The 9716-nt window shown below is 43.9% G+C and overlaps 1 long non-coding RNA gene across 1 annotated transcript; it reads right to left on the reverse strand.

The window, feature by feature from the left end:
• Positions 1–482: 482 nt before the first annotated feature.
• On the reverse strand, positions 483–1741 carry LOC135371748 (uncharacterized). The gene is made up of 2 exons (XR_010415712.1): positions 1101–1741; positions 483–681 (listed from the first exon to the last, which is right to left on the reverse strand). It is a non-coding gene; the product is annotated as an uncharacterized LOC135371748 (long non-coding RNA).
• Between the last annotated feature and the right edge of the window lie 7975 nt (positions 1742–9716).

Here is a 9716-nt window from a genome sequence, read left to right on the forward strand (position 1 = left end):
CTAAACGGTCCTCTTGGCGAACTTTCATATCTTCTCTATCTTGTAATACTCCATCCAAAATTGTATGGGACAGGCTTCGCAAATCAGAGGAGAGCATATCAGTCATTCAGCCCCTCTTTTAGAAGTTAACGGTCAGGTATGTGAAAGTCTAGAAGAACAGGCTAATGCACTTGTGGAACACATCCAAAGTATTTCAAGTTTTTCTCATTATAGTAGTGAATTCATTAGGATTAAACAACGGTCCGAAAAACAAAAGATTACAGCAAATGGTGAGTAGTAAGTACTGGACTCTCATGGTGCACAACGCCCAACTGGCCTGAACACGATTTAATTAGCAATTAGAGCTAATTGGGACCCCCCACATTAATCAGCACCCTCCAGGGAGCCACCACACTAATTGGGGAAAGTCTAACTCGTGTCCAGACCAGCTGAGCGTTGTGCACCATGAGAGTCCATAAAAAAGAAAAAAAAATAGATAGAAATAGAGTGGAGAGAAGGAGTTTAATTGAAGATCAACGGCGCCATCTTGAAGAAAGCGGTCCGGAAAGGCCGCTGACCGTCGCTGGGCGACGGAGCACAGAGGCAGGTTGCAAAGCATCGCAGCTATGACCACCAGTTCCGGACATCCTGTGACGTCAGCTGTGACGTCATCACGGCATGTCTGGGCAAGTTAGGACAGCTCTGGGCATGCAAGGAGAAAAACACTCGTAATACAGAGGCTGGAAAAGCAAGAGTATGCAAACCATCAATAGCTAACAACAAAAAAATTAGTTACACAACAAATGAGCCCACCAGAACAGGAGCGCAGAACCATGCGACTGCTCCATCCGAGAGGCAGGCAGAAACTGACTCGTAATGGTTTTTGTCCTGTATAAACCCCGCAGCTGCACCCCCTAGCGGTTACTTTCTCAACTAATCTCACAACAGAATTATTAAGAATCACGCCAGCGCTACTCCCGGTCCCAAGGCAGAAGATGATAGAAAATGGCGGGAATGCCCGGACAACAGCAACCAGCACCCGACGTGCACGGGCACGAAAATCGCAAACAAAGCGGGAACAAAGTTGGCGAAATCATTAGTTACACAACAAATCACCTCACCACAGTAGGAGCGCAGACCGATGCGACTGCTCTCGTCGACAGCCAGGGATCAAGTGACGACGGAGCGAACGACCGCACGTCTTCTCCCAACGAGAGCCAGAGGTGGACTGACGTAAGCGCCACTCTACGGGTGCTACGCATGCGCGCGCTCGTAGCGCCCTCTGCGCGCTCCTACCGCCACCTGCGAGAGGCTAAGAGAGAAGAGCATTCCTGCGCCCTCTTCTCTCGTTGCTCATTGGTCGTGAGGCTAAGTGAGAAGAGCATTCCTGCGCTCCCTGCTGGCCGTTCTCATTGGTCCAGACATCATCCTATTGTCTCAGGGCTACACTGTTTTTTCCACTAATGCTCCTTTGGTCAATCTGCAGTGAAGCCACGGTATGACGTCATCATGCACCTGCGTGGCTCAAGGACGCGTGCGCTGTAGACAGGGGACCTATTATTTATTGAATCACTATCCCAAGATTATTTCCTTTATTCTTCTATAACGATTGCATAGGAAACTATTGCAGAAGAGCACCATGCATGAAAACTGATCGTAGGAATTCCAAAGTCTTACTAAATGAGACTTCCAAAAGAACAAAACATCCTAACATGTAACTCCATCAACGGCTAATAAGAGGACTAGGCACTCAACAAATCAACACGCGCAGAACTCAGGGCAGCACTATCGTCAAGGCGACAATGTTCCTTGTCAAAAAAAGACAAAATACAAAGCGTTAACAAAGGAAAGCATGCATATCGGGGCATGTCAGGACACGTCAGGACAAATTCGCACGACTGTTGGGCAACAGAGGAAAACGAACACTTGAACAGAGTGAAAAAGGCACTCACCATCATTTTTCCCGTTCACAGCATTCCCTCATTGTAAATCCGCTCGTCACAAAATCCTCCTGCATCGTCGAACACCATTCACCAGTGACGAACCATACATCCACACCCCATCAGAGGCAGACAGAACCCCACCTAAGCTACGCTCTTCCACTGACGGCCAACGCCAGGATCATAATTACCGTGTCTACACCCGCCAGTGTCCAAGAGAGAAGTGAATCCTTGCGCCCCCTGCAGGCCAGTCTCATTGGTCGTGACGGCATCCTATTGTCTCAGGGCTACACAGTTTTTTTTTTTTTTTCCACTAATGCTCCTCTAGACAAGGTCAACCTGAAACAATAGTCTCTCGGTATGCGGTCATCATGCAGGTGCGTGGCTCAACGACGCGTACGCTCTAGACAGGGCACCTGTTATTTATTGAATCACTATCCCTAGATTATTTCCTTTATTCTACTATAATGATTGCGTCGGGAACTATTGCAGAAAAACACCATAGACAAGAGGAGATTGTAGCATTTCATTCCCAAAGTCTTACTGTACAGGAAAAAAAAAATGGTTCAGCAAGACATAAAGTCACACACCTGTCCCCCTTGCGGTTACTCTCTGAACTAAATGAATCGCAAAATTATTAAGAATTGCTCTACTCCCATTCAAGGCAGCACTATCGTCAAGAATATGCCTTGTACAAAAGGAAAAAAACTACATGCAGAAGGAAAGCATGTCAGAACAAGCCCAGGCATGTCAGCACATGTTTGTCAGACAAGGGGGGAAAAAGCGAAAAGAAACAAAGAAGGAAACCAGCATCAAACTATTTCTTCTTATTCAAAAACAGTGCTCATCATAAATCTGCCCAGGACAATACACACCATTTTTCTATTGCCACACTTTTTCCAGTAACGGTCAATGCATTGCTACAGACTGCGTGACGTCATCACATCCTGTCCGAAGAAGAAGACACCGGCAAAGACTCCTATTATTTATTGAATCGCAAGATTATTTCCTTTGTCCTACTCTTAATGACATTGATTCTCTCATTAAAATTCAACAAAAAAGCACCCTGCATATTAACGATTTTCACCCCAAAGGCTCATCATGGTCATTAGAATTACAGTAAACTGCCACTGCTCTTTTAAAATAATAAGTGAGTCCACTCCACATCACCTCCAGGCCCACCCGAGAGCCAGGCAGATAATTGAATAATGATGCTTTGTTCCTCCTGAATAAAGTCACACACCTGTCCCCCTCGCGGTTATACTCTCTGAACTAAATGAATCGCAAAAGTATTAAGAATAGCACTATTCCCATTCAAGGCAGCACTATCGTCAAGAATGTTTCTCTTCAAAAAGGAAAAATCTACGTCTAGAAGGAAAGCATGTCAGAACAAGCCCAGGCATGTCAGCGCATGTTTGTCAGACAACAAGGGGGGAAAAGCGAAAAGAAACAAAGAAGGAAACCAGCATCAAACTATTTCCAAGCACACGCACTCCTCTTGTTCAAAAACAGTGCACATCATAAATCCGTCCAGGGCAATACACACCATTTTTCTATTGCTACACTTTTTTTCCAGTGACGGTCAATGCATTGCTACAGACTGCGTGTCGTCATCACATCCTGTCTGAAGAAGAAGACAGCGGCAAAGACTTCTATTAATTATTGAATCGCAAGATTATTTCCTTTGTCCTACTCTTAATGACATTGATTCTCTCATTAAAATTCAACAAAAAAGCACCCCGCATATTAACGATTTTCACCCCAAAGGCTCATCATGGTCATTAGAATTACAGTAAACTGCCACTGCTCTTTTAAAATAATAAGTGAGACCACTCAACATCACCTCCAGGCTTATGTAATACGTGACCCTTTCTATGCTCATACATTCGTTGTCTGAGGCTACACCCGCGAGCAAAAAAGGCGCGGAAGCCGGGTGGGCAAAGTTCCATTCGCGCATTGCGAGCATGAAGGCGGGAAAGGCTGCGAGCAAAGTTCTATTCGCGCATTCCAAAGCACAAGACAGAACGCCTTTACGGGAACACGATAGCATTCCTATACTATATTAATGATTATTGCATTGCAGTTTAGAAAAACTACAACTAAACTATAATTTTAGGAGCCCAACTTTCTATGGAAACTATAATTGCCCTATTACTTGGATCGCTACTAATGAAGCGCTCCAATTTTTTCTCTCTTCCCATTTCAGCCTTGTCATGCAGGGAAGCAGACTCATATCCAACATAATTAATTTACACTGAGGGTGCCGTGCTTCAGGAATTCCTATCCTGCGCTCAGGTGCAAGCATTTCTTCACGGATACCTTTAACAGCTGACTTCCTCAACATATCGAACACCCAACAAAATCAAACAAACAATCAGAGAAACCCTCTTCTCAGCTGTACCATGCGACTGTCTTCTTCGTAAAATCGGTGATCTGAGGAAGAGAGCAGCGAAAAATTGCGCGCACTTGTGCTTGACTTAAAAAAAACCTGAAGCATATGCCAATAAACCAAGAAAAGGACACTCATGTCTGGTATCTGATAGTGCCACATACACAGACGCATTGTCGCAAAGAAAGCACAGGACAGGGATACACAAATTTCCTTAGGTGAGCAGGGAAAAGGCTTAAGACCTCAGGAATAATAGCAGAGTCACTGAACATCGCTACGCGGCTAACACAAGATAACAAGATAATAGCGGCGGGTAAAATTGCAACACTGCTAAACAAGCCCCAACATGCCATCATGACGTCGCAATCCAGGAAAAAGAAGCACGCGCGCGCACACAGCAGCTCAGGAATGCACAAGGAGAGGTGCTTTATAGGAATTTCTACTCCACACACTCAGATACCAGCATTTCTGCACAAATACCTATAACGGCTGACTTCCTCAACATATCGAGGAAAGCGAATACTAACACTCAACATATAACAAAAAACAAACAAATTCCATTCTCATGAACTCTCTCCTCTGCCGAGCGGCTTTCTCCTGCTCTACCTGGATGCTGACTGTTTCCCCTCATCTACATTCTGAGTAAAAGCCGTGAAAGGAGAAAAGAACCGCGAAAAATTACACGTATGTGTGCTCCAATAGCTGTAACTGCAAGAAACCGTAGCGCACGCCAATACACTGAGAAAAATACGCCTATTTCTGCCACCAGATAATTCTTGCATAATGCCACATACACAGTCGCATTACCCTTGCGTAAAGAAAGCACAGGACAGGGATACACAAATTTCCTTAGGTGAGCAGGGAAAAGGCTTAAGACCTCAGGTCACCACACATCGCCACGCGGCTAGCACAACATGACACCAACAAGATACTAGCAGCGGGAAGAACTGCAACACTGCTAAACAAGTCCAGACATGCCACGAGGACGTCACAAATCAGGAGAAAAAAAGCACACGCATGCACGCAAAGAGGACAACGCATTAAACACACGGAGCGCTCAGGAATAATCGTAGCGTTACCGCACATCGCTACGAAGCTCAACGTCTAACACAAGACGACAACAACAACAAGATATTAACGAAGGGTAAAAATTGCAACACTGAACAAGTCCAGACATGCGACATCGCATACAAAACACTGCTCATCGGGGAAAAGGCCTAAGCCCGCGGCGGATCATCATAGAGCATACACAACTTCATTTTTCTACTTCGCGTAAACTAAACGCGGTCTGCTTGGAAAACGACGTACAAATTTTCTTAAGGAGCAGAGAAATATAGAAATTTCTACTCCGTGCTCAGATACCAGCATTTCTGCTCAAAAACCTGCAAAATTAAGCACTGCTTACTTCGTCAAGATATCGAACACCCAACAAAATCAAACAAACAACCCCACTTCCACTGGTAGAACACTATTCAGCTTTTACGCAGGAGGCTTTCTTCTACATAAAAGTAGAGAAAATAAGAAAAAGAGCAGCGAAATATTACACGCACTTTTGCTTGACTTAAAAAACCTGAAGCATATGCCAATAAACCAAGAAAAAGACACTCATGTCTGCTATATGATAGTGCCACATACACAGACGCATTACCCTTGCGTAAAGAAAGCACAGGACAGGGATACACAAATTTCCTTCAGTGAGCAGGGAAAAGGCTTAAGCCGTACCGCCTAGGAATAATCGGAGAATCACCGCTTATCGCTACGCGGCTAGCACAACATGACAGCAACAAGATATCAGCGAAGGGTAAAAATTGCAGCAAGAAAGACACTACTGAACAAGTCTAGACATGCGACATCGAATGCCAAAACACTGGTGATCGGGGAAAAGGGCTAAGCCTGCGGCGGATCATCATAGAGCATACATAAGTTCATTTCGCGTAAACTAAACACGGTCTGCTTGGAAAACGACGTACAAAGTTTCTTAGGGAGCAGAGAAATATAGCAATTTCTACTCCGTGCTCAGATCCCAGCATTTCTGCTCAAAAACCTGCAAAATTAAGCACTGCTTACTTCATCAAGATATCGAACACCCAACAAAATCAAACAAACAACCCCACTTCCACTGATAGAACACTATTCAGCTTTTACGCAGGAGGCTTTCTTCTACATAAAAGTAGAGAAAATAAGAAAAGAGCAGCGAAAAATTACACACACTTTTGCTCGCATAGCAATAAGAGAATAAAATAAAATAAAATAAAATATCGACACACACGCTAATAAACTGTGACAAAGACACCCATTTCTGCTATCAGATAATTATTGCATAATGCTAAATACTCATTTGCATTGTCCCTGCGTGAAGAAAGCACAGGGCAGGGATACACAATTTATCTTAAGCGAGCAGGGAAAGTCACTTCTACTCGAACAGCTTAATACCATAAAGTCTGAATTTTTGCAAAGCAAATAAAGCTTGAACAGCGCTACGAACGTGACAGACACATACTAACAAACAAACAAATAAACATACAAACAAACAAACAACAAACAAACACTTCTATTCATTTCTATTGATAAGGCGTAAACCACACTACAAGAACAAAGCACGCTGCTTCAGGAAAGCGTATCAAATGCATCGCAACAGGACCGGCTCTCATAAAATAGCCTGCCCAAAACGAAGACTTCACCAGGTTCGCGAGGTAATTCCATTAAAAACGCTCTCGGTCTATCCTACAGATAGCAATGCAAGCGCTGCTTCCCTTATTTTTTAAGCCACTATTCCACGCAATGGTACATAAATGTATCACTCGTGTCACATGAAAAAGCACACACAAAGAACTTACTTGTCAAGTGGATCCCTGGTTCAGGAAAGCGCGCGCGCACACACAGACACACACTCACATTTTCACAATCACAAACACAACGTCTATTCTCACAACCACATAAATCCATATTATTCCTCAGGTCAATAATTATCCTACCATCGTCAAAAGATGGCTCACTCTTGTATGCGATCGCAAAGCGATAGGTCCTCGTTCCGGATGTAATGGGATATCACCACTCGGCCGACGCGAACCAAAAAAGAAAGAAAGGAATGCGCGTTCGCTATACCTCCACAAAGAAAACGGTGCCGTGCTTCTACGCAGCGCTCATCATACAGGAGTGAATTGTCTTCTTCGTTTTCCTTTTATTTTCTTGCACCCATATACTTTGCAAGAATACTATAGAGCAGAACGGACAAATGTGAACATCATTCGCTACACACTGTAGCTCTCATCATTTTTAAACCAAACCACTTAACATGTGTTCATAGGTCTTCACTAAATAGGTGAGCCGATAATGACTCAAAATGAAATGAAATCAAATAAAATAATCATTCCAGCATCGCTGGCTGCAAGCTTGGGTACCCTGCTTGGGTCTGCTGGCGCTGGAATAAAAGATTTATCGCGAGGGTACTACAATGGTGAGCTCTGCTGCTGTTTAAGTGATAAAACAGTGCTCCCGAACCGCGCCCCACGCGAGCCGCGCGCGGAGCCGTTCTCGGGACGCGACGCGCGCGATTCCCCGTGCGAGCGCAACGCGGGCCTCGCGGTTTGGACGCGCGCGATCCCTTTCCCCGAGCAGGTGCACTGTTTTATCACTTAAACAGCAGCAGAGCTCACCATTGTAGTACCCTCGCGATAAATCTTTTATTCCAGCGCCAGCAGACCCAAGCAGGGTACCCAAGCTTGCAGCCAGCGATGCTGGAATGATTATTTTATTTGATTTCATTTCATTTTGAGTCATTATCGGCTCACCTATTTAGTGAAGACCTATGAACACATGTTAAGTGGTTTGGTTTAAAAATGATGAGAGCTACAGTGTGTAGCGAATGATGTTCACATTTGTCCGTTCTGCTCTATAGTATTCTTGCAAAGTATATGGGTGCAAGAAAATAAAAGGAAAACGAAGAAGACAATTCACTCCTGTATGATGAGCGCTGCGTAGAAGCACGGCACCGTTTTCTTTGTGGAGGTATAGCGAACGCGCATTCCTTTCTTTCTTTTTTGGTTCGCGTCGGCCGAGTGGCGATATCCTATTACATCCGGAACGAGGACCTATCGCTTTGCGATCGCATACAAGAGTGAGCCATCTTTTGACGATGGTAGGATAATTATTGACCTGAGGAATAATATGGATTTATGTGGTTGTGAGAATAGACGTTGTGTTTGTGATTGTGAAAATGTGAGTGTGTGTCTGTGTGTGCGCGCGCGCTTTCCTGAACCAGGGATCCCACTTGACAAGTAAGTTCTTTGTGTGTGCTTTTTCATGTGACACGAGTGATACATTTATGTACCATTGCGTGGAATAGTGGCTTAAAAAATAAGGGAAGCAGCGCTTGCATTGCTATCTGTAGGATAGACCGAGAGCGTTTTTATGGAATTACCTCGCGAACCTGGTGAAGTCTTCGTTTTGGGCAGGCTATTTTATGAGAGCCGGTCCTGTTGCGATGCATTTGATACGCTTTCCTGAAGCAGCGTGCTTTGTTCTTGTAGTGTGGTTTACGCCTTTATCAATAGAAATGAATAGAAGTGTTTGTTTGTTTGTTTGTTTGTATGTTTATTTGTTTGTTTGTTAGTATGTGTCTGTCACGTTCGTAGCGCTGTTCAAGCTTTATTTGCTTTGCAAAAATTCAGACTTTATGGTATTAAGCTGTTCGAGTAGAAGTGACTTTCCCTGCTCGCTTAAGATAAATTGTGTATCCCTGCCCTGTGCTTTCTTCACGCAGGGACAATGCAAATGAGTATTTAGCATTATGCAATAATTATCTGATAGCAGAAATGGGTGTCTTTGTCACAGTTTATTAGCGTGTGTGTCGATATTTTATTTTATTTTATTTTATTCTCTTATTGCTATGCGAGCAAAAGTGTGTGTAATTTTTCGCTGCTCTTTTCTTATTTTCTCTACTTTTATGTAGAAGAAAGCCTCCTGCGTAAAAGCTGAATAGTGTTCTATCAGTGGAAGTGGGGTTGTTTGTTTGATTTTGTTGGGTGTTCGATATCTTGATGAAGTAAGCAGTGCTTAATTTTGCAGGTTTTTGAGCAGAAATGCTGGTATCTGAGCACGGAGTAGAAATTGCTATATTTCTCTGCTCCCTAAGAAACTTTGTACGTCGTTTTCCAAGCAGACCGCGTTTAGTTTACGCGAAATGAACTTATGTATGCTCTATGATGATCCGCCGCAGGCTTAGCCCTTTTCCCCGATCACCAGTGTTTTGGCATTCGATGTCGCATGTCTAGACTTGTTCAGTAGTGTCTTTCTTGCTTCAATTTTTACCCTTCGCTGATATCTTGTTGCTGTCATGTTGTGCTAGCCGCGTAGCGATAAGCGGTGATTCTCCGATTATTCCTAGGCGGTACGGCTTAAGCCTTTTC

Source organism: Ornithodoros turicata, unplaced genomic scaffold (genome assembly GCF_037126465.1).
Source record: "Ornithodoros turicata isolate Travis unplaced genomic scaffold, ASM3712646v1 Chromosome12, whole genome shotgun sequence".
Lineage (NCBI taxonomy): Eukaryota > Metazoa > Arthropoda > Arachnida > Ixodida > Argasidae > Ornithodoros > Ornithodoros turicata.